We start from the raw sequence: 25329 nt of genomic DNA, 5'->3' as shown, positions 1-25329 counted from the left end.
CGCAGAGGGAAAGAGATAAAAAGAAAATAGGAAAAAGTAATGGAAACGGTTAAAAAAGTAGAACGTTCAGGAACGAAAAATAACATATTGTGTAACAAGGAGACAAACTCCGTACTTTTGGGCGGAGTGTAAGCTTGCAATATGAGTCGCAAGTGAGCCGAAGACGAATATTGAAAATACGCGATGCGAAAAGCCGTTGTCACCTTGCTGCACGCGATTCTTTATAAAACAAGAGTACGTTATACGCGTTTTTTCACGAAGCACGAAATTGAGGTTAGGTTCGCGTAATGTCAGATTTATTCGCAACCGCGCATGCGCGGAGTACAGAAAACGAGTTAGAAGGGGTTCTCTTCCTTACTCCGCGCATGCGCGTTCGAAAATTCACTCTACCGTCATAGAAACGGATACTTTGTGTACGGAAAAAACGCGTAAAATAGGCTCGCGTTACGTAAATTGTACTTGAAAAGGCGCGAAAAAGACGACGCGTTGAACTTGTAACAGTGACAGAGATGTAAGTGGTAAACGTGATCGATAAATTCACCATATTTTCAGCGTAACAAACTGATAACGATCGACTGCAAGTAAAATCATCCAAGAATCATATTTTCAGGCACATCTTTTTGTAAAGAAAATATAATAAACTTATCGATACTGTTAGAACATTTTCTACCTAATGAAACGAAAATTATAATAACGGAAGTAGAAAAAAAAAATAAATAAATAAAATTACGCTCTACTTACATCTAGTTGTAATTTTGTAAATGACCGGTGATATTTTTTTGTGATCGGAAAAAAAAAAAAAAAAAAAACGCGACGAGCTGAGGTTACCCTATATTTCTACCGTAAATGGTTGAAAGAAAAAAAAAAAAATTGTTGCCGCAATTTCACGGCAAAATATTGTATGAAAAAAAATGACGTCGTTTTGCGGTAATTTTTTTTTTTTTTTTTTCATTCTTCCTCTTTTATTTTGGTAATTTAACCGAGAACCTTAATACCGGTATTTTTACATCTCTAAACAGGGATGCTGGGGATGCCCAGCGACGCTCGTTACGCTTAGGGTACAAAAGTATCTTCGACGCAGGCGCCATTTTGAGCGCGTCGCGACGCCCGCGATTCGGACCGAGGAAGAGTCACGCCGATTATTCGTCAGTCGGGCGACGCCGGTCGTCGCGGAATTAGCGTCACTCGGAATTATCATCCCTCGATTTGAGATTCGTCCCAATTTCAACGCGATTTCGCTCCGTATATACGCCGCAATAATAATTGAACGAGAGTCGAGTAGCGTCGGTTTAGTGCCATTTTCGTATATTATTTTTCAATATCTAGCTGCAGAAATGTGATTTCGCCGAATTGCGCCGAGCATCTGAAACAGCTTTGATCACTCGTCGCTATCGAAAATTTAATCACACGGTTCTTGTACCTAGAACGAATAATTTCATTAGTGCGAACGCTATTTTTTAATCACATTTCTTCAACGCCGAGCGTTTTTTCAAACCGCAGTGAAGTTTCGAACAGTGGGTTCTGGCATACTTCTCCAGGACTTTGTAGAAATCAACGTAAATATGTTTACATCTCCAAGTTCGTCGAGATAGTGATTTGAAGTATTGAAGGTATGTTTATCAACACATTATATATGTACACACATTGTTCTTGTTGTCTACTGTGTAATTATTTTCTGGATTATCAGCCTCGGTTCTTCGTTCCAATTCAAGTGTCTTATTACTGTTATTATTATTGTACAATTATCGAAATATCCCACCTCTTCGTTTCATATTTTAAAATATGCGAAACTTGTCGAATTTTCATTACCGATATCGAAACCTTGCGAATAACCAAATCGTGTTGAATATTTCAGTTTAGAAAGAGGATAGAGCTGGATCACGCAGAGAAGGATTTTAACTTGTTGCGCTCTTTTTTCCGCTAGCATTTATCACGCTGTTGAAAATGTTCGTAAATTTCTCACGTATATACGACACAAAAGTCTGGCAAAAGCGAAAATTTCGTGTTTGAAAGTGAGTTACTCAGTATTCACATTAAATTTGCAATTAATTTTCTTAGTATTGCAGCTATTTGCGTTTCAAAAAAAAAAACAATGATATAAAACATACGGAACAAACGAAGCCCGTTCATTTTGCACTTTTAACGATTTTTGGTTCGCTAGAATTTTTAGAAAAGGAGAAAAAAAAATTAAATAAAACTTTTAGTGTTCAATGAAAATCCGTGCTTCATTGATTCGCCGTAAAAGGTGAATTTTTCTTTCGTTTTTTTGCCATTCCCTTTTCAGAATCTCCTACGGTTTTTTACGTAGGCGAAACAATTGAAACGAATTCCACAGTTTATTTTTACTTTTTGCGATTTCAAGATTGTTCGAAATTCAACTATTTCCAACTTATTCTACATTATAGTGAGTTGAAAACTAGTTATTTTTTCAATATTCCCGCTGTTATTGACTAATTCGATCTCGTCGTAAAATCACACATTTCACAGGTCGTAAAACCGTTGTCATTATTGTTGTTGTTGGTTTCTTTTCTTTTCTTTTTGTGGTTTCACGAGAGTAAAAGAAACATTAATTCCACGTCAATTCTACCGGAAAGAAAAAAAAAAAAAAAAAAATTTAACCCCTGTTTTTATCACCGCATTCGACCCAATTTTTATGCCCGTGACCTTGCGCAGCAACCGGAAACGCTCAAAACGAGATACTCGGTGTTGATGTGAAAAGCGGCTTATTGTTAGGTGGGTACGAGCGAATTGGAGGCATCCGTCTGTGTACGGCAACGAGGCCTGAGTGGCTTAGGGTATAATATGTATAGTCGAAGAGCCATTGCACAGGAACCCATATAAATTGGAAAACGGTGTAAGCTTCTTATACTTCTCGAGGAATTAAGCTCCGCGCAATTATTACAGCGATATTCCATTCTCGCTTTATTTACAAATAATTTTCAACCCACAATATTTCACAGAATCTTACATCAGGCGACGTATTCAATCCTTTGAGTGTCAGAGTCGGAGTATTAAGCATTCTTACCACCTAATTTGTTACATCAATTTTTCGTATAAAATTTAGAGAACTTTGAAAAGACATTTCGTCGCGGCTTTCCATGGCCAAAATCCAAAAATCGTCAAAATTGAAGGAATTATTCATCTCCGAGATCAGATTTCAAGCGTTCAAGATGCCGGATCCAATATGGCGGACGATAATTTCAAACTCGATCGAATCCGGAGAAAAAATTCTGTCCAGTGGTTTTTGGGATCGCTAATTAGGAATCTGAAATCAGATTTCGAAAATCCAGTATGGCCCGTATTTGACCGTATTCGATCGAATTTGAAATTTTCGTCCGCCATATTGGATCCGCCATATTGAATCTTTTAAATAACGTGCGAGGGATAATATTTTCATCCTATTATATCGTACGCGGTATCCAATTTTCCGAAATTATATTGCGGGTAAAAAATTAAACCAAAAAAAACCATCGATCGTGTATAAAAAAGTTTTACAAAACGGACGATTATTTTCCTTACCGTAGGAAAAAATTATCTCAACAATCACGATTTTCGAAACTGCGGGATTTTTTTCCGAAAGTTTCACGCCTACTAAACAAACTGCAGAAGCCCGAATCTTTCGCCTAATATAATTAGTTCGGTAACTTTTGCCGATACGTCTTCATCTAACACGGATACATCAGACGTGCAGCTGTATAGAATTATTTCGAAGGGTGCGATAATTCACTCGTCCAAGACAAGCCTGCATCTCCTCAAAACTCTCCGCATAATTTGACGTTAAGGGATGAAGCATGGTCTTGAGTATAAAATTTATAACCGGATTAAGCTTTATAAATATTAATTCATATCCTTAAACGAAAAATTTATTATTATCACGCGAGGCGCAATTTAACTTGAGACATCGAAACACTAGAAGAGTCCTTCGCTCAAATGACAATTCTGAAAAATATATCTTACATGTGAAAGAAAAAAAAAGGTTGAAAATTTTGCTCCCATCAACGTCGTTAAATCCTCGCTTTGGTAGCCTCCGAAAAAAAAGAAGCTCAATTTATTTTCTTGAATCCTGTACGGAAAAACCGGCGATCAACTTAAGGAAAGCGACTCGTTTTCAGCACAAGTGAGGTTACAGTAATTCTCACCGTTAAATTAATCGCGGCGTTTAGGAATCTGAATGATTTGCATGGATATTCGAAAGACGTGGCTGCTCGGCTACCGAAGCTAATGGAGTCTAACAGCTCGTTCCTAAAAGCTTCTCGGATAGTGGCTTAAGTTTGCCCTGATCACTAAGTAATCAGGGTAATATATATGTGTATAATACTGTGCGCTATGATACCGGCGTGTATATATATATATATATATATATGAGAGATTCCACCCCAAACCGACCTGCGTACTTTCCTCACCGTCGGAAATTTTTTTATTTTCAATCATGGCGTAGGGTGTGCAAAAAAAGAAAAAAACAGCTATCGCCGGATTTCACATTTTTTGGACCACGACTTCGATTGCCGCTGCTTTCAAAAATGCGAAGATTCAATTTTCGAATGAATAGCACCGTTCGATTGGCTTGAAATTTTTATCATAAATTCTTTGTTGAAAAATGAAAGTGAACCAGCTGCTTTTGGTTTACAAGCTGCAAGCAAAACGAGTAATTAAAAAGTGAGAAAAATCAAATTAAGTATGCGTTCAAAAATACAAGTTCATAGTTTACTCGTTTTGTTCAATTTTCAGTTACTTGTTTCGCCTTTAGCTTCCGAATCAAATGTGTGCAAGGTTAACAAAAACCAAATTAAACATAAATTTATATTTTTCAAATTTATATTTGATTCAATTCTTCTAACTTCTCAATTACTTTATTCGCCTGCAGCTTCTGAGCCAAAAGTTTCTTCACTCTCATCCTGGCGTCAGAATTTTCGTTATTTAACAAAGTATTCGTGGAAAAAATTTCGAGTCAATAGATTCAGACTGTTCACGAAAAACTGTGGATTTTTGGAGCAGTAAAAATCAAACCCGTGATCCAAAAAAATGAAAACTTTGTGACGATTGTTTCCTTTTTTCTTTTTTTTTTTTTTTTTGTACACGCTACACTTGAAAATAAAAAAAATTGCCGACGCTTAGAGTCATGCTTAGGTTAATTTGTAATGGAATGCCTCATATATATACAATTGAACAAAGGGCAGCATACAATATTTACCAACAAAAATTTCGTCTATCGTTCACGTCAAGTAATATGTGTAATGAATCGAATGGAATACTGCAATTAAATAAATTTATTTTGTATACCGCAGCTTGCATTGAAATATTTGCAAATTATTGAACATCGAGATTATTTCGACGAGTACCTGCTCAAATATGTTGCAATTTCGCCAATTATAGCCAGACAATATTAGAGGTAGGCAGTTGATACAATTATTGAATAAATCCGAAATTCGTTGGTGTTTTTCTTTTTCCATTTATTTGTACAAATTAAGTACGGTGTATCGAGTTCAAAAACACAGTCAAAACAATTATGCCCTCTAAATGAATGCATCCTATTATGTACTTGGGAATATTTTATCCATCGTTGATCCCATCGAATTAACGAATATCGAATTTATGTATAATATTCCTCATTTTATGAGCCTTGTTTTATAAAATTAACGATTCCACCGTGTTTATAGTAATTATTTCCGCATCCAGATCAAGAGACACCGATTTAATATTAAAATCTGTACGCAACACGTGAGGCTTAAATTTCTATCCGATTCTCCATGAAAATTTTTAATCCATCAATATTCGTTTTCCAATTATACTGATTAGGGTGGTTCTGAAAAAGGTGATTTTTGAATTTCGACCGGGTCATCCCATAAATCGGGTCGAAATATTTAAAAAATAATTTTTTCGTATATTTTGTTCAGATTTTCATCTCAACTCTAACCCGTGCCCGCAAGAGGGTGGATTTCCCTATTTAACCCTTTCAGAGGCACATTGAATCTACCGAAAGGATTTCAATAACATTTTATAGAAGGGAGTTTCTTGGGTCGTTGATTACGAATCTGAACTCGAAATTACAAAATTAAAAATGGCGGATCCAATATGGTGGACCAACAACCCAAAAGTCATTTGATGTTGCCATATTAAATCCACGATTTCGAATTTTGGAATTTTAAGTTCAGACTTGTAATCAGCAGCCTCGAAAACTTCCGAGCATCAAGTTTCATCGGAATCGAATAACATTTTTAATTTCGGTCCGCCATACTCGACCCGACATTATGAATTTTCAAATTTCAAGTTCGGATTCGTAATTATCGACCCAAGAAACTCCCCTATACCAAATTTCATCGAAATCCATTCGGTATATTTAATGTGTGCCTAAAAGGGTTAAATGGTAAAATCCACCCTCTTACAAGCACGGTTTAGAGTTGAGATAAGAGTCTGAAAAAACAAGGGAATTATTTTTGAATTATTTGTAAGCGATTCGGTTCATGAGATGGTTAGAATTTAAAAATATTTTTTTTAAGGGCCTGCACCCTAATGCCGATGTATTTTTTTATATCCTCATTTATGTTTTGGGATGTGTATTATTTCGAGGGTATTCTTGCTGCCAGAAATAATAAGAACAAATTTCAGTCGTCGGATACGAAACCCGGTTGTTTTAGCGAATGTCGTTAAACGTTAAAGCCCCTCCGGATATCGTAAAGCGAAAACCGCGCTCGCTTCGTGTCTGACCATATCTTGGCTGTTTCTACTTCCGACCTCCCGCGCTTTTTTAAATCCAACGGCCAGAACGTTAATCGCTTCTAGAATATATCGTGTGATGAATTGATCAATTCTTGACACGAAATTATCGTTACTCCCATCAACGACTCGCATTATTGTTTACCAAATCAAATCGATTTTACTTTTTATCAATTTTATTACGAGATTGTAGTCGAATTTTGATTAGATTTTATACATAACGCGCATGTGCTTAAATTGGTTGTAAATTTATTCTATGTAAAATGATTAGTGTGATGTTAGAGCGAGCAGAATTAAAAAAGGCAGTAAGTCCCTGGAATAAAAAACAATTTCAGTAACGGAGAATAAGCTTTTTTTTTTTTGGTTACATAATCATAATTTTTGTCTGTGGAATTTGGAATTTAAAAAATGTGCACTAACACAGACTTCGTTTATTCTTCTCTTTAATTTTGATCAGAGATTTCTGAAAGCTTCCAAAGTCGCGATATGAAATCCGAAATTTCGACGTTTTATGTGTGAAAAATACTTGTATAACTGAGTAATTTATACCGTCGATTGACAGACAATGGCGAGAGGATATCGTGACGAGAACGGATATAGCCGCGTACAAATATGTACATCCCTTCCCAAGCTGACATATGTAGCGATACATAGATCAGGTATCGATAAACGTCGGGGTAATTCATAGTCATGGTTACATGACGTGGAGGGATCATGTAGACATGGGTCATTCCACGAGGTATCGATCAAGATCGGAAATTGAGATTTTAGATTTACTCGAGAATTTTTTCACGCGAATCAAGCGCTGGTCGGAAAACAAAAGCTGATTAGAAAAAAAAATAAAAAAAAATATTCTAACAACCCTTATATAAGATACGATTTATTATGCTATTTGTGAAGTATTTTTTTTCTGAAATCTGAAAAATGGTGTCCATAACTTAGTTAGATATATGATACAGTGGAGTTCTCATCTCACGGCAAACAGATGTGTAATTTTGGAAAATGATCAAAGTGCACAAAATTACCATTCAAAATGTAAATGAAGATGAAGAAAAAAGAACATTCATAGCGATCTGGTTGGAAAAAGCACGGTTAAGCAGTGACGAATACCTTGTAACTTTATAAAATATTCATCTTTTACATATCATTGATGATTAAATTTCAACATTATATAACTTTGCTTGTTATTGAAAACTCCACGCTCGACGAGAAGATAAAAATTTTGATTGTAACACGTGACTAGATTCTTTAGAAATTTTTTTTCTTCACACTTTATGAAATTAGTGTTCCCAAAATATTAAATTAATTCATATAATATGTGTCAGATAAAGGAAGGTGATTTTTTCTTATTCTCAGTCTCTCTCTCTCTCTCTCTCTTTTTCTCTCTAATCGAGCTTCATTTTTCAACCATTAATTTCACACGAAAAATTCTAGAGCAAATCTAAAATTTCTCCTTTCATATTGATCTACTTTCCACTCGTGGAATGCACCATACGTAGAGATCTGATTCTCAATTTTGGCAAACCACCATTAAGTATAATAGACTCGCCTGATGCACGCGTTGTTTGCTTTCGTGACGGGGTGCAATGACTTACGATTAGTGCATGTACTCCGCGAGGTTTTCTCTCTTTGTCTTTTTGGTCGTTTTTTCAGCATCCTATGTGTTTTTTTTTTACTTTTTTTTTGGTTTTGTCTTTCCATTTTTTCACTGTCCTTTCTCCTTCTCTTACTCTCTCTCTTTCTTTCTGTCTCCCTCTCTTTATTTGGCTATACCGATCCTTCCACCGCTCGAGCGCTTCTCAACAGCGAAAAGCTTTTAGAAAGCTTGGAATAATACATGCGGAGAGAATGATAAATATACCCGTATTACACGCTCACCTGCCTGATACAGGTTTCAGGTGATACAATCGTCAAACGTGTGGCGTACGTTCCTTCGCTTGTTTACCTGACTTGTAGGACTTGTGTTAAAAATTCGTCGTGCAATACCAACGCGTGTACAGTGGGACATTAAACGAGGGAGGAGAATTGAATGTATTTTTTTCTAACCTCCAGTTTCTCTGGTTTTAGAGGCAAAAAAAAAAGTAAGTGATTGTAATTACCCCAAAAGTGAAGGCTTGTGTTTTTTTTACTAGATCTCCGCTGTTTTAAATTGAGAAAATCAACTCCAATCATTTTCAGAGGGACGTATGTGTACGCATACGTATGTAATGAATTTTTTTTTGTCCGGTGATATTTCGAGAACAAGTTAGTGGATTCGAATGATTTTTTCACCTCAATTGTCTCGGCTTTACCAAACTTAGAACTTATTAGATTTTGGCTTTGATCGGTAAAGTATTTTTTCAGTTATTTAAATAAGAAAATAACAAAAAATCGAATAAAAATGATGAGACCTTGAGACTGGAGGAATGGATTTGAATGAAAATTGGTATCGTGAGGTTTTTTTGGGACGCTAATCAGATATCTAAGGTTAGATTTGCAAAATTTAAATTTGGCGTTTTCAATAAGCTAAAGAAAATATAAAAACATTTAGATTTTGATAAAAATTGGTACTTGTCGGTCTGTTGGGTAACTGATTATGAATCTGAAGTCAGATTGTGAAATCCAAAATGGCCATCCAATATGGTGGAAAAGAATCTAAAAACATCCTGAGTTTGGTAGAAATTGGTAGGTCGATGTTTTTCGGGTCACTGATATCGAATCTAAGATTAGGCTTCCAAAATTTTTAATATTGGATCCATTATAGTCATTCAAAATAAAAAAAGAATCGTCGTATTTTCATGTAATATAGTATCCGAGAGCTTTAAAATCGTTAATCACAAATCTGAATTTTTTGTTCGAAATTCAAATTGGACACTATTAGTGTAAGAACGGGAAATTTGAAGCCAGTTTAAAGCCGCTTTTTTCTTCAAGAATTTAGAGGAAATTTGGCAAACAAGTACTCGGTTTCTGAGTTAATTTCAGGCGCTGATCCTTTAAGTTATTATAATTGTTTTTTCTTTCTTTTCTTTTGATACTCATTATTTCTCGATCGTAGTTAACAAAAATTATGAGTGAATTCAACTAGTCAACTAACATGTAAGCAGTCATTTCAATATAGTAACAACAGCAATAATAATACTACTTTCTGTGAAGCATTCTTGGCACTGAAAACCGCAAGAAGATAGATAAGTATGCAAGAGATTTATTGCATGGTGGAAGCAACTCCTTGTCTCTATTTGCCAAGATCGAAATCTTTAAATTAAATACAATCAATATAGATTCAAGCCGTATAGACTTTGATTATTTAGCGTGGAATAATTAAGATTTCAAAAAGTCATTTACTGAAAATGACTAAAGTGGTCCATTTCACCTCATTCAAATATTGACACAAGATTATATGTGTGCATAAGTTGAGTTGTAGCTGAAAATCGTTTCTACCGTGATGAATTCTCAAAACTTATTATTATTATTCAAGTAAGTGTTGCCCATTTAAAGGGGAAAAAATACTCAGTTAACGAAGTACATACAACCAGTAAAATTTCCCATCCCGTCGATGATTGATGCGTTCTATAAAATTGCCGAGCTATATAAGAGGGGGTGAAAAACGAGTTAAAATCGGACTATAATATCCGGAAAAATTGACCAAAAAAGTACGAACCAGAGGCAAAAAAGTGATTGAGTTGTTAAGATAAAAAGAAAAACAACAACAAAAATTCGAAAGAAACAGACATGGAGAATTAAAAAAAAAAACGATACGCAGCGGGGAAATTTCCGGTGTCAAATGTATATACGTATAACGGTAATGATGAGAAAGTATTTTCGTATATTCTTTTTCATCGTTCGACCTGTAAATCATAAAACCAAGTCTTAATTTCTCTCTCTCTCTCTCTTTATCTCTCCGCCATATTTCCTCACTTTCTCATTGCAACGTGCGTTTTTCGCTATCTATTTACTATGATTCTTTCGTCTCACCCTACATCTGTTTCGCTGAAGAAGAAAGAAGATCACTGGTTGGTACAAATTGGAAAAAGAGAGAAGGCAGAAAAAAAAAAAATAGGGAAGAATTTATACGGTTGGTCAACGGAAGCTTGATATGTCCAAGTCGATCTGCAGGACAAAGCTACAGGGTACAAGACTCGGGTAAATAGAGTTGAGTAGGTACAAGGTATAGGGTGTAAGGTGTAAAGTATAAGAGAACAGGGAGTAGAGGCGTTAAGTTGTAGAAGACTATGACGAAGTGGTTGAGCTGGATTGCTGCAGTTGAGAGGAAAGGAGAACGGGACGAGAAAAAAGACTTGCCTGAAGGGCGGAAGAAGAAAAAGGCTTGAAGAAGACGAGGAGGAGGAAAAAACGGGAATAAAAATTAAAATAGAAGAAAACTAGTGGCGAAAAAAAAAAGAATTGTTAAAAGTATAAGACGGCGGGGAGGGGGTGGGGGAGGAGGAAGGTTAGGGGTGGAAAAAATTACCGAGTAAAGTTAGCAAGGTATATATATATATATATATGAATGTATGTATGTGTATATGTATATATATAATATACATTGGTATATAGGTACCTGCCTTATATTCTGAGAAGGCCGGCTGAGAGAGGGTGAAGCGCAGCTCACCACCTTAGGGATTCGAATTGAATTAAGAAGACTAATTTAGGCTTAATCCTAAAGTTAATTTAAAATGGCGTCTTGAGTCCGGTAATCCCTTCCGTGGATAAAATTCTCCGATATTTTCGTACTTTCCGCAATTTGTGGATATACAGGGTGTTTCCAAGTAAACGTCGTTGTATGTTGGATTGCCTACCACTGAGGGGAACGCATATTGGTACGAGTTACCGGTGGGTAGGAGGCTTAAAGTCATCGCGAGCGAGCTGGAACTCGGCGTCCGTGTTGCCAAACTGCGTGGATTTGGCAAAACAGTTGTTTCGTTGCTTATAACCTTAAGACTAAAGTGATTATGACTCGGGAGTTCTGTTTTACCGATATTTTATCCCCTTAGTGGTAGGCAACCCAACATGTTGCGTCGTTTAGTTGGAAATACGCTCTGTAGGGAATGGAATCGAGATGAACGGAAAATAATGATGTTGATGATAATAATATTGATGATGAACCGTGGTTGGATAGAATCAACTCTGAGCGTAAATTAATTCCTTTGCTTTCTTACAATAAATAGGAGGACTGAATATAAAAATATCATCATGGTATGAGGTGATTTGCATAATTTGAGTTTATAAATTTTTGATATACAGCAGTTGATAATAGTCACTATGAAACGAATTACTCCTGTCGATATGTGAAATTTTTCGATGAAAAATGAATCGTTTGTCAAACATATTTGAAATTTTATACTGTGGAAAATTCGTGCGAATTTTCGGCGGTTCGTTAACAGCTCTGTGACAAGAATACTGTTTCGCGTATTACAATGGAGAATTTAAGACAGCAGTTGAAGATAATTGAATAGCATTAATGGCTCGATAATTATTCATTTAAAAAATAAAACCTTATTTCATTTCTGATACAATAGCGTGATCGTCGCCTCTCTCTCTCTCATTTTCACTTTCTCGCTTTCGCTGAGGTTAGCCGGCTGCCTAATTAACAAGTGATTTCAATTGGCGTAATGTTAATTACGTCATCGAGGGCTCAGGCGCATATATATGTACATGGATATACATGTATACATACGCCTAACCTCTACGAGAATTTTATCAGCTGGAAAGTACCTGTAGGCAGTCTCTTTTAACGTGTTCCGACGGGTTTGCAAGTGTGCATGTGTGTGTGTGTGTGCGAATGTGTGGGTAGAGAGACGGGCGGATGGCTACACGCCGGACATGTTGCGTCCGACGTTAGGAGTGACGCTGACACGTTTGCCCTGACCGGACCAAAGTGAACCTTCGTTCCCGCGGCGAACCGGAACGTGGATTTCCGCAGCGATGGACTAGAACCAGACAATGTTTAAGACTTCGACGAGTGAGACCTCATGGAGCGTAACGTGATACTGCAGAGATACAGGATATTAAAGTGGCGCCACCTTGCGGCGGAAAGTGCGAACCTCCTAACCGCCCGTATTTAGTTATAAAAGTCTCTTTTCCCCACATATTTTACTACCTATCAACTTAACGCGGCGAAATAAAAGCTCGATAGCTTGCGCGAGCTCTTATGACTCTTAATTACCGCGCAACTCACCGTCAACGATCAGCTGATCGGTACTTCTGTCACCATGTTGTTTCATCGTTGCTCATTTGTCAGATGTCGATAAAGAAGGACATAAGTTTTTAATGTCTTCAAGACAATCGTCGTTGAATCATATCGTCAACTCTGTTTCGATCGTTTCAGATTATTCGTATTGCTACTTTTTATCTAACAGTTCAGGCTCGATTTAATCGATTATTCTACGTCATTTATTCCGGGAGTTTTTTTTACTGGCAGTTGCTTTTTTTTTTTTTCTTCTTGTTCCTGTTTCTTTCGGACGTTTTATTACGGGTCCAAGGCTGGAGCTTTTGTTCGTTGAGAGGGTCGGGTCCGTTCGTTTCCGTCGCTATTCGGGGGCGAATAACCTGATTAGGGCGAGCGAGCCAATCAGTAATTAGTCTATTAGGGGTAGTGATGCGATGCAAGCAAAATATAGGGGTCGGTAGACGTGAAAACACCATTATACGTGATCTGTTCAATCTTTGGTTAAAAAAAAAGAAACTAAAACCAGAACACATACTGCGTACGTATAGCTGTAGGCGAATATGCGTTAAAACATGATACTGACAACGAAACGCGATGGCAAGAATATAGGAGGTTAAGAAAAATTCTCTCCATCAATGTCAGAGATAATGTATTTTTTTTTCTTTTTTTTTTTGTTTCTGGTCAGAGCAATATCTTCATACATGCGTACGTGTAACATATTCGTAAACGGTTACTTTTATATGATACACGAAAATAAAATATCATACTCGTGGTTATAAACTTGGCTGTATTTTTCTCGTCAGTTGTTTTCTACCGACTTTTTACGAAATCGTTGATTTGTGAAATTTTTTGAAAACGAATGATGATTAAAGAAAAAAAAAATTGGACAGAAGGTGTAAGCAACTCGGTTGGATCTTTGCAGCGGATATTGAAATTTTTATTTTTGTGTTTCCGAGTGAGCGTGGTAATAATAATTACTTCCTACGTTGCGGAAAAGGTAATTAAATCGATTACATCATTTGCAGGGGAAAAAAAAGGCGAGCTGTTGTAAGTTTTACTCTTTTTCTTCTCCTTCCCCTGCTTTCTTCTATTGAGAACTCAATTTACCGAATTCCCGAATACGTTGCAGATTGTGCGTTCGGGAAAATGAGAAGGGAGAGAAGAAAAGGGGGGGACTAGTGAGTAAAAGTCATGGAAAATATCCTATCCAGTTTGCCGGTGAACGCGATATCGTGACGCGACTCGACGCGTTGAACTTGAAGACAGATTTCCTTCGGGACCAGTTTGTGGATAAACTTTTTAGCCTCTCTGAGGATAGCTTCATTAGCTCTCTCCCTTTCTCTCTTCTTCTCCGCGCACTCTTACGGTGACACAAATAAAACTGTTCTGTGAATAGAAAAAGTTTTCGCAGCTGTTGAAACTCAGAGGTCAGAAAAAAAAAAAAAAAAAATAGGCGAAGGAAAGAAGAAATAGAAAGAAAAGCTGAAAGAATTTGATTCCAGGATATCCAGAACTGGTCTAAATCACTCAGGATTCTGACTCTTCATTAGACTGTTCGAATTGCGTACTTCATTGAGCTTTGAAAACCTTTGTCAATCATAGAAGTCTCTCTACATCCATTTAAGAATAATTACAAGCTGCGAGCTTTTTCGTCTTACATCGGTAAGTTTCTAAACTTTGGCGAGAAGTTTAGTTTCAGCACGACTATATCGTCAAAAAAGGACGGGAAAATTTATGGAATTTTTAGGGAATCAAAAAGAAAGAAAGTCGGAGAAAGAAAAAATAAAACGACGGAACAGTGGTAAGAATATAACGAACAATAACTCAGAAACGTCAGTCGGTTTCAGATTCTTCAAGGTTCTTCGTTTCTGTTCAGCTTCACTTTGGAGTCGAACAAGAAACTTTTTCTCTCTCCAAATGATCGATTCATCGATATACATGCAATAGAACGATCTTCGAAACCTGACAGGATTACCCTACTGAAAATGTTTACGCATTGCGTTAAATTTTTACATGTTTGTAAGAATTGGGCGTGTAATTTATTACACAATTTATCTTGTAAATTTGATAAAATATAAAAGAAATCACTATGATTTGTGCGTTTCCTATTTATTACGTGATTTCTTATATATTTGATCGAATTTACAAATTAATTTTTGTAACGAATTACACGGTGAATTATTTCAAAACATTATACGATTTGACGGACGAACATTTTCAGTAGGGTAGTTACTTTTCAATCAACTTCTCTAGCAGCTTTATACTATAGGCATTTTACTTTTACTTCTATTTTATGACGTCTTTTTATGAACAATCATTTTCAAGAATCACGCATGTACAGTGGATTTGATTTTTATTCTATTTTTCTGCAACTTGATAGTGTTAGTTGAAAATAGAGAATTTCAAAAAAAAAACAATAAATAAATAAATAAATAAAACACGCAACAGAAAAAATGAAAAATGTGTTACCAATAACTCAGCTTCTCGCAACATGATGTTATATTTCTTGCGTTAAGTAAGAGCTCCGAGCTCCAGGCAATTAATTACCAGACTTCATCTCTGCAGCTCAAACTCTTCTATTTCTCACAATACATAATTCCTTGCTTGAACCCCGGTATCGCGATACTGTATTTACAGTTAATTACCAACAGGGTATTAAATTAACTTGGGAGGGAAAAATTCCCGGGTTAAGAAACATGGTACGAAGACCGCGCGAGAAGTTTCTTTCCTAGTTTTTCACCGACAACCCTTCGAACCCTCGTCAATGTTGGACTCACAGTGTCTGGGATTTTTATACCTCCTCTTTCTCTTCCAGATTAATTAATTCATTGGAAATTTTTCCATCACACGTCGATTCGTTAAAGTTTATCGCAAACTGTCATCGTGATATATTTTGGACATAGAATTCGAAACGATTTATGCCTGTAATTATTAATATCAAGTTACTTTGTCTGTGCGACTTTTTCGGGCTTATATATCCTCCACCAATCCTCTAGTGGGAGCGACTTTCGAGCCTCCGCCACCTGGCGGAGAATCCCAAAGTGAGGAACGCGAGCCGCCCTCAATCATTCGTACGCCGTTGAAAATTAGTCCCGTCTCTTTTCTCTCGGCTCCTTGACGAGATAGCTTTAATTCACACCTTCTATCGCACTCCAGAGATAGTACAGAAGCTTCTCTTTAAATTTCATAAAAATCGTTCAAGCAGTTCTTCTCATCATCGATAGCAAACAAACGCTCTCTTTTCACGCTACGCGGTGCATATTACGGAGTTTAGCGTGTGAATAATTTAACCCTAATTTTTGGATTATTTCAGGCACAAAGACATTCTTGGGTTAACCCAGCCGAGAAGAGCAAAGACCGGCGGGTGCGAATCGCTTAATTAATAAATGACAACCGTTCAAGTTGTTCACTTTGATCTGTGCGCCTCTAGCGTCGCCGTTAATTATATACAGGATGAATTAGTGCTGCGTACGCGAAATACCTACAAACACCGGGGGAATCCAACCGCCGGAAACCCGCCACCGCATGTATATATATGACTGTGAGATCACCAGAATCTCGGTGATATTGTTGCGCACGATTTACTCCGGGCTCAATTATTCCTCAATCAAGGTGTTCGGTGCACGAAGCGTTCCGTGCAAAATTAACCGATCTTCTAACCCTCGCTATTTTTGATGTAGTTGAAGCTTCTAATTGAGGTTATAGTAGTATCTTTGAAACAATTTTTTTCATCGAATCGCTTTAGAGTAACAAGTATTTGAACCTTCTTAAAATACCTGCACCGTTTTTAAAATCTACGCAAAAAGGTCTCAGAAATTTGATATTCCGTTACGATTGTTGTGACATTGGTTCCATGATGTAAAAATTTATTCTCTGTAAAATTTTATGTAAAATTTCTAACAGGGTCGAAAAATTTGCGTTTTTTGTTCAGAATAATTTGCAATATTATACCTTCTGATTTGACTGTTTTTTTTTTTAACACTTTGATCATTTTCATCGGTCAGAATCTCATAGATATTTTATTATAGATATTTGAAAAAATGAACAAACTTTAACCACATTTGAATACTTTTGACTCAAAAGCGATTAAATAAAGAACGAATAAGCCAGCCACGAGTGCCTAAAAAAGTGTCAATGAAATTAAAAGTGTCAAGGGTAAAAGTTGGTCAATAATTTATAGCAGAAGATTCAACCTCTCCCCAATCTCAAACCCCAACTTTAATTGACTTTGCGTAACTTCCCGCCCTCGTTTCGATGAGCTTTCCCGAGTTGTTTGAAAGATCAAAAATTGACGATTGCCTATTTTTATTCTCCCGCGATTGTTCTTCATCTAGGAAAATAGAAATAGCAATATTAATCGAAAGCAGGAGGCCACTGAATGCCTTTCGAAAAAAATAGTAGGTATTTTCACGCCCTATAAAGTTGATTCTACACCGTGAAGCCACGAATGATCGCGTAAATACCGTCACGGGAGTCTGGAAGCAGTATGGATCACCAGAGATACGATCGAATCTCTCGATTCCTTTGCATTGAACCGTAAATTAACTTAAGGACAAAGTTTCGAAGTCAGCTCCCCAGCGACGTTGCAAAGGCAGACTTTGTGTATAAGGTCTCTATTCAACCGTTGAGGACGGATTGTCTGCCGATCAGTTCACGACCAGGTAAAATTAGGCGTATGGGAAACTACAGCATGAGGAGAATGAGAATCCAATTTCGGTCGAATTGCGCGCGCATGGATTCCGCAATTTTGAACAGAGGTTAGAACAGCAACGGAAATCTGAAGCGCTCATTTTTTCAGTAAATTTTCGTTAAAGAGATTCATGAGTCGAGAATAAATTAACATGCACTTTTTGTCCTTAGTTTTATCAACTGATAGCTGTCGCTCAATGAGTATTCATCTGATTTATTATATAGGGATTTTCACTTTGCAATGCGCCGTCTGGTGGAAAAAAGTCAAACTAATGCTATCTGCAGGCTGACAGCTGAACGTCGACCATGTTTTTTTCTCGTCTTGGTTATTATAACGGGTATATTATCGATTGCGTTTCATTAATTTATGTGACGTGAGTGATTCGAAACCCCGAAAATTACGATTTGTCTACATTAAAATTAAAAACTTATTGTTAGGTTATCTGGTGATAAAATGGCGCCGAGAACCATGGTCTGCACGACGTCATGAGAGGACGTATTTCAATATTCGTAAGCTGCAATGATTTTCTTGCGAATGGAAAGAAAAGGAATAGAATTTTTTAAAATTCTTCGGTTGCTTTAAATTCTTCGAAAGCTTGTACAGATAACGAGGCTGGATTTCAATCGTTTTGAAATTGCGAAAATTATTCGATTTTGTCTTACGATTTTTAGCATGTTGGTGTCGTTGCAAAATTAATCTTTCAAGATTGGGGTGATATTGATTTTTATTGTTGACAAAAGTGACGACATTGAATTGACCGATGAGAAAAATTTGCTTGAGTGAAATTGGAAAGAACAAGATTAATTTGTCACGAGAATAATTCCCAAATTGTGGAAAGAAATCTAACGAATCTACAAGATTTTCACCATTTCAAAGCGTCTTGAATCGAAGAATCGATCTCTCAACTCTTGTCTGTGACAATTGTAGTACCTTTTTTTTATCTGTAATCCTTGAGGAAATCATTGTAGCTTAAAAACGTGTAAATTCAACTAACTGTGCGAAAATTTCCTAATGAAATTAGCAAAAAGTATCGATTTCCAACTTCATCGATCTTTCTTGTAAATAAATAACGTAAGAATACGTTCGGTGATTCTAAATTAGTAATAACATGCAAGGAAATAATTGTCACTATGTCATCAAACAGATGAGTGTTTGCTCCGAAGACGAGGCTGAAAAGACGATATCATTACCGTTACTGTTTGTCAAATTGAAAAGTTGCCTCTTGAGTTTAGTTGCATGTTTCATTCGATCCGAGGATCTCTGAACCCCCTCATTCTCTGGAGCACAAGTAGTCATGGAGTACGAGCCGAAGCCAACTCACGTGTTGGTAAAACTTTCCTAATTAACTAGGATGTCGTTGATTAATATTCTCCGCTGCGAATGCGCATCCATGTTTTCCTTTGTTCATCCTTGTTTCACGGTGGCGTACGTGCATTCTGCATCATGAGATTCACGAGCCAAAGCTGGCAGGATATGGCGGCATTGTTGTAACGCACGATGTTATAACTGCACTGCATAAACTAATAATTTTCAACTGTAATTGGGGCTCAAGGTCGAGCGATTTTGCACGAACCAACGTAGCGGAAAAATTCTCGAATAGAATACTATAAACGGACTTTTGATCCACCACCCTTATTTCCCAGCCAGCTCTGAATTATTCGAAACATCCGGATCACGCGAGTAGAAGAAGTGAAGAAATAAAAAAAAGAAAAAGAAGAAAATCGTTCCTTTGAAGCTCTAATACAGCTGTTCGAGAGTTCTTTCTTGGAAAATCTAGAAGCTTTTACCTTCGCTACGTAAAGTGATTTTGAAAGTTTTCAAGGTGAGGATTTTGAGGATGCTTAGAACGTACAGCGTTCTCGGAAAAGTTTCGACACCTACGGAAGGGTGAAATAGAAATCGCAAATGGCAGCTTGAAGAAAATTTCTAGCCGTTCAATTGATACTGAAAAAGTGTTCAGAACCCGATTTTCATCTCTCTTCCGACTCACAAATGGGATTTGGTATCATACGTATAGATTGGATTGTTCCACAATTGTTTCACGACTGAAATTAGCCAAAATTCACTTTTCTTTTATAATATATGACACGTTGCGAGGAATTTTTCTCTAAGATCGTCTTGAACGTAATTTCATCAAAATTACAGTTTACCGTTTTCCCACCTCCTGCGAGTTATTCATAATTCCTGACAGTTTCCAAATGTGTTTTTCCCGTCCTCTTGTAGTTTTTTTTTTCTTTTTTTTATTTCTTTATTTCTCTTTATTTTTTTTACTCCTTTTCTCTACCGAACTCTAGATAAGCATCCTTGAAGCAGGGCTGAATCTGAGGAGTTTGCTTGACCTCGAGAGTGTTATTTATACTCATGAAAGACGAGGATCAAATGCAAACACAGCTTTGGAACGGTATTATAATATACCTATAACGCGAGTATCCACATAAAAATTCTGCGTATTAGAATACAAACGTTCGCTTCTTCTACGAACCATATACGTATACACCTGTATACATATATTGTATAATAATGTAGGCGTAATACCGTAAAACCTCGGTATTATTTACTTTATATTGAAAGAAAATTGACAGAGAATATTTTCCATGAATATTGCAAAACAGTAATAGATTGGAAATTATTTCAAAACTTCCTCATCGATGAGATAAGAGCGGGAAACTTACGATCTAAAACAGAAGGTTGGAATTCTGTCATAATTTTTAATCACAGTAAGGCGTCTAATGGAAATAGAGGTGTGGCAGGTAAAACGTTTGGCTAGAGATAAAATTATAAAGATTAGAAAATTGAAGGGTCGAAATATTGAAGGTTCAAAAATGAAAAGTATGTTGTTAAGAATTTTGAAACGTAGAATGTTGATGTATAAAAAAGTCAAAACGTAGCAGGATTAAAGTCTTAGACAGCCAAAACATCGAATCGCTCGAATGGTTAAGATTCAAGCCAAAATATGGAATCGTTAGAATTCTGACGATTATATGTTTTGCTTTTCTACACCTTACCTTTCTACGTTTTCACTTATCTATGCATCGATTTTCGCGTTTTTATAAATTCGGTGACCGAATAATAATTAACTGTTCTATTTGATAATTCCTTCACGTCTCCACTCCTACCCAAAAATTTGACGCCGTGCATGGGATTAACAATTTTCAACAAGTTGCGATCGTTCATGATGATGATAACCGTGAATGAGGAGTCTTTGGTTTTATTATACGAAGTATAATAATGTCGTCACGTAGCAGGGCGTTGCCTTCCCTTCTATTCCCGTTTCCATTCCCGTTCCCATTCCCATTCCCACTAACACCGAATCGCACATCCAGCGTTCTAATAACCTGCGTAACTTGTGCGGTATCCCGTAACCCTAAAGGACGTGACAAAGGATTCGCAAAGTCTCGTTCAGATCTCATTAATTTCCGAGGCACGCTTCAACGATCTTTGCACCCCAGCTCCGAAACGTCTCGTGGCTTGCTCAATTAGCCAGACGAAGACTTCGCGCAGGTGGTTTGACTGGGTATTTTCCAGCTCTCATCTACCCAACACTCTAAATTTTCACGTGCCGAAGTGTATCGACGTGATCTCTCTCCCGCATGCGGGATTAAACGTGGCTGTCCAAATTGTACCGGTAATGAGGAACTACGTAGCCGGTATAACCTCAAATTTCGTGCCTCAAACTTGTCTCGCCTCGACTTCGACTTCGCTTCATATACGCTCTCCCAACGGTACTCGAGACTCTACCGAGTCTCTTGATTCATCGTCGAATTATGCCCCTGACGTTTTCATTTGGGATGCATTCACTGATGGATGAGTACGCTGTGCCATTCACTGCGCGACAACTTCAAGTCATTCCACTTAATTCTAGAGATTTTTAGGGATTCGATTCCTGTAACTTCGTAAAAATGTTACTAGCACGGTAGGCAGGGTGACCCATGCGTATTGGACCACGGTGTAGCCTTTCTTGGAATGTGTTCCAAAATTAGCTCCTAGTGCCGTCAGCACTTCTTTGGGAGCTTTCCAGCAACGACACAGAACGACAAAGTCGGACACAGCTGCGGAGCATGGTTGGACACTGTGTCGGATTCATTGCTGCCAATTTTTTAGTTAGAGATTTTATTTTTGACGCATGGTATTGTTTATATTCATTTATTAAATGCAATGATAATCTACACGCGTTTCACAAATGTTTTTTTTTTCCTGGAGCGCTCAATGATCCTAGATGTTTCGTACAATGCATGAGCGGACTCTAGCGACTGAATTAAGAACCTCAAAGCGTTCCAACAAGCACCAAGGCACAGTGTTGGACCGTTTAACACAGTGTCACACTGTGTCTCCTTGCTGGAAAGCTCCCTCTATCTCTTTTGTGCAGCGGATATCGTAACTAGCTCTGCCTCTATCCTAGAGAGTTTTCATTCATCACTGCTAGTTAGTTTCCGAACGCACGCTTAGTCATTGTGAGGTTATGGTTAGCTGTCACTTGTCGACCGGCCGATTCTAGGGAATTTGTTCTTGTCAGTGAAAGTTCGCTCCAGACTGTGAGCATGAAAGTCAAGTCAGCCAATCGAAATTAAGCAAGTTGAATCGCGCAGGTCCTTTCAAGACAACCTCTCGGTATATACAACTGTGTACATTTTGGTTGAGGGTTAACATCTGCACCTGGTGCGTCTGCTATTGCTTGGCAGTTAGAGGCTTGCGGAGACAGCGAAGAGAGAAACGGTGTGCGATTCTGCGGTGTAAATTGTCGATTAATTATCTGCCTACCGCCCTGCCCTCATTTCGAAACGTAGGCACAGAACTTCGTTGCAAGTCCACCCCTTCACCCTTTATACTGTAGAATTATCTTAACGAAGAAACAGTCGACCCCATGATTATACAAGTTAACCAGAAAATTACCAACCCCCGGTTTTCTCATTACATGATATTTCCGTGTTGATATCACGGTGAAAACAAGGGATTAAATACTCTCTCAGAGTTATGCTTGCATATTTTACTCAAAACAATTTCGCATTTTGACGTACTTACACTTAAACCATAAGCGGAATTATAACCGACGAAGAATTGCGCTTTTTTGATGAAAGTAGGTGACGAAAAAACTTGGCAATTCACCGAGGAAATTTACGAAATAATTGAACTCAATCCGTCTTCAGATTTTCGATCGTCTCTCCTTTTCATCACGTTCAGCTTTTGAAAACGGCTCGTTGCTCACGGGTCAGTCGCGATTAAGTGGCAGGCGTTACGTGGACAAATTTTCGGGGGATGTTTTCTCCACAGCTTTAAGAAGAATGGAGAGTTCCATAAAAGTTGGCAAATCTTCGAGGGTGACGAAGAAACTAAGCACCCTGCAGCTCCTGTCTCCTGCGGCTAGACAAGCTAGCCATTCCTGCGTTCCAACCTCGTCCAGATTTATTGCCGGGAATGAACTGACGAATTCTCAGCCAACCCGACAGTGCTCATTAAAAATGATACCGTGGTACAAATTTGGATCGTTTTTTTTTTCGCTTGGCGTTGTCGGGTGGAAAGGTTTTTGAATTCTGCCTAAAATTATTATCAATGCGATCCTTGTCGATGATTTGGATGTTTTGAATTAATTTTCTCACAACTGTTTTTTCATTTTATACTAACTTATGCGTCAGATTTTGCAGGTTCAGACTCAGCCTGTTTTTCTGTTATTAGAGTCGAGTTTAGAATGTGTATTGTGACGTGGATTTTCCTGCACCTCGGTTACTCGGAGCAAATAACCGGGAACTTACCGCGTGCACAATAATTTGGCGTCCGGCGAGGTATCCTTGATCTGAAACAATGTCGCGAAGTTTGTTGGGCGCCTGGCGTGATTAACACGCCTCGAAATCATTCATACGCTATTCCTCGGGCATATGCTCGATAGCTCAGTACCGCGGAGAGGGGAGGGGTAATTTTTGGAGAGAGAGAGAGACACTCGAAATACACACGGTATTTAACAAAAGTAAAAGAAAATCTTATATTTCATCATAGCGGTGATACAAACAAAAGAAAAATATAATTCAAAAATCGCTCATCGCGAGTCTAAAACTAAATAGAAAATTACACGTAACCTACTCTATTTCTTACTCTAATGAGCTCGCGGCTCCCTAACTAAAACGTCACTCGACGATCGCAAACATCCTCATACGCAATTCTCAAAACGTCACTCGACGGTCGCAGCATCCTCATGTGCAATTCTCAAAACGTCACTCGACGATCGCAACATCCTCATGCGCAATTCTCAAAACGTCACTCGACGATCGCAGCATCCTCATGCGCAATTCTCAAAACGCAAATTCGCCATTTGTTCTCCATGGCGATGATTGCTCGAAACGAAACTAAAACTAATTATTCAACGGTGCGCCGTCAGGTCTCGCAAACTAAAACACCATGCTCAAACTTCTCGTCTCAACTGCTGCGCAACGCAACGGCAATTTCGACTATACATCGCCTAACCTCGACTAAACACTATCTTAACTAAACGTAAACTTAACTAGGTGCAAGCAACACTATATTTAACTTCAACTAAACACAAGCTCAAAGTAACTCAACTAAACCTACATTATCTTAACTAACGGGTACGGAACTCAATGCAGGCGCAACTAAACGTAACCTAAACTATACGCAATCGCAACGCATCCGAACTTAATTTTTTTTTCAAAATTCTCCAAAACGTTACCCGCTAATCCGAGCACTCCAATTCGGTGCTTCCCGACCTACTCGAGAGGTGACACAAAAAGAAAACGATAACGCGGCTCGACCCGATACAGCGAAATTCGGCTATACTTGATTTCACTAACGAGAAAGATTCAACTAAAACCCGTGACGCTACTCAACTTTTTCAGAAACTCAAAATTTACTTTACTCCAACCCGCGTACTCAGGCTACGGTCATCAAGCAAGAGAATCGGCAAAAGAATTTCGAGTACTTTTCTACAACGCAAATCCAAAACGGCTATCCGTTACTCGGCAAGCCTTTTCACAATTATGCTCGAAATTCAATCGCGGGGATAGAAGCAGCGCTTACCTTCTACATCCTTGCAACCCCCTTTCCATTCCCTTCGCGATTTTTGGGCGACTCCATTGCTTCGCGGAACTCCCCCAAAACGCGACTACTAATCACGACCGCCAGAACTAGAGTGGTTTCAAAAACCTACCACCTGCCGCAACACGGATCTCGATACACTATCCCATACGTGACGTCATACCCCCAAGAATACGCAATAATCGATCCGTCATCGATTTCGTCGATCGCGCAACTCGACGCGCACCTTCGATAGCATCGCTGCGCAGAACTTAAAGCTAGCTCGCAATCTCGTCCTCCGCGCAGCTCCATGACGTCTTGGCGGTGAGCGTGTTGCTCCCTCGTCGCTAGTCGGTCCGTCGCAAGTTCGCCGGTCAATTGTTGGCGGGGTGAAGGGGAAGAGGCTGCGGCTCGCCGGCCGCCAGCGGGAATCGCGTCCACCTTGGATTCCCGCGATGCGGGGATCTGCGTCGGCTCCCCCTCCGCAGCCTCGACATCCTTCCTTCGCAATTGTTGCTAGTCCGCCATTTCGCACTTCCCTCGAAATCGGTGTCGACTTCTTGCCTGATGCCGTTGTAGCTCGAAAAATAAAAAAACAAAAAAAACTGAAATATCTTACACTGGTCGCTAAAGTGTCCCCTCTCGTAGTTTCGGATGCGTGACTCTAGTCCTGGCGCTCTTTTCCAAAAACTTCGCGACTCAATTTCGAAAATTCCTAAATTTTTGGTTCCGCCCAGGGTTCAAGGAGCCCCTTGTAACG

General features: G+C 38.2%; 1 protein-coding gene across 1 annotated transcript in view; it reads left to right on the top strand.

The window, feature by feature from the left end:
* Positions 1-1174: 1174 nt before the first annotated feature.
* The window catches only part of LOC124182618, a 203801-nt gene continuing 179646 nt past the window's right edge, over positions 1175-25329 (top strand). The window contains exon 1 of the mRNA XM_046570113.1: positions 1175-1610. The gene's annotated coding sequence lies outside the window, so the exon portion shown is untranslated. The remainder of the gene's footprint in view (positions 1611-25329) is intronic.

This window comes from Neodiprion fabricii, chromosome 5, assembly GCF_021155785.1.
Source record: "Neodiprion fabricii isolate iyNeoFabr1 chromosome 5, iyNeoFabr1.1, whole genome shotgun sequence".
NCBI lineage: Eukaryota > Metazoa > Arthropoda > Insecta > Hymenoptera > Diprionidae > Neodiprion > Neodiprion fabricii.
Note: the sequence above shows the minus strand (reverse complement) of the source record. Positions and strands in the feature narration are given on the sequence as shown.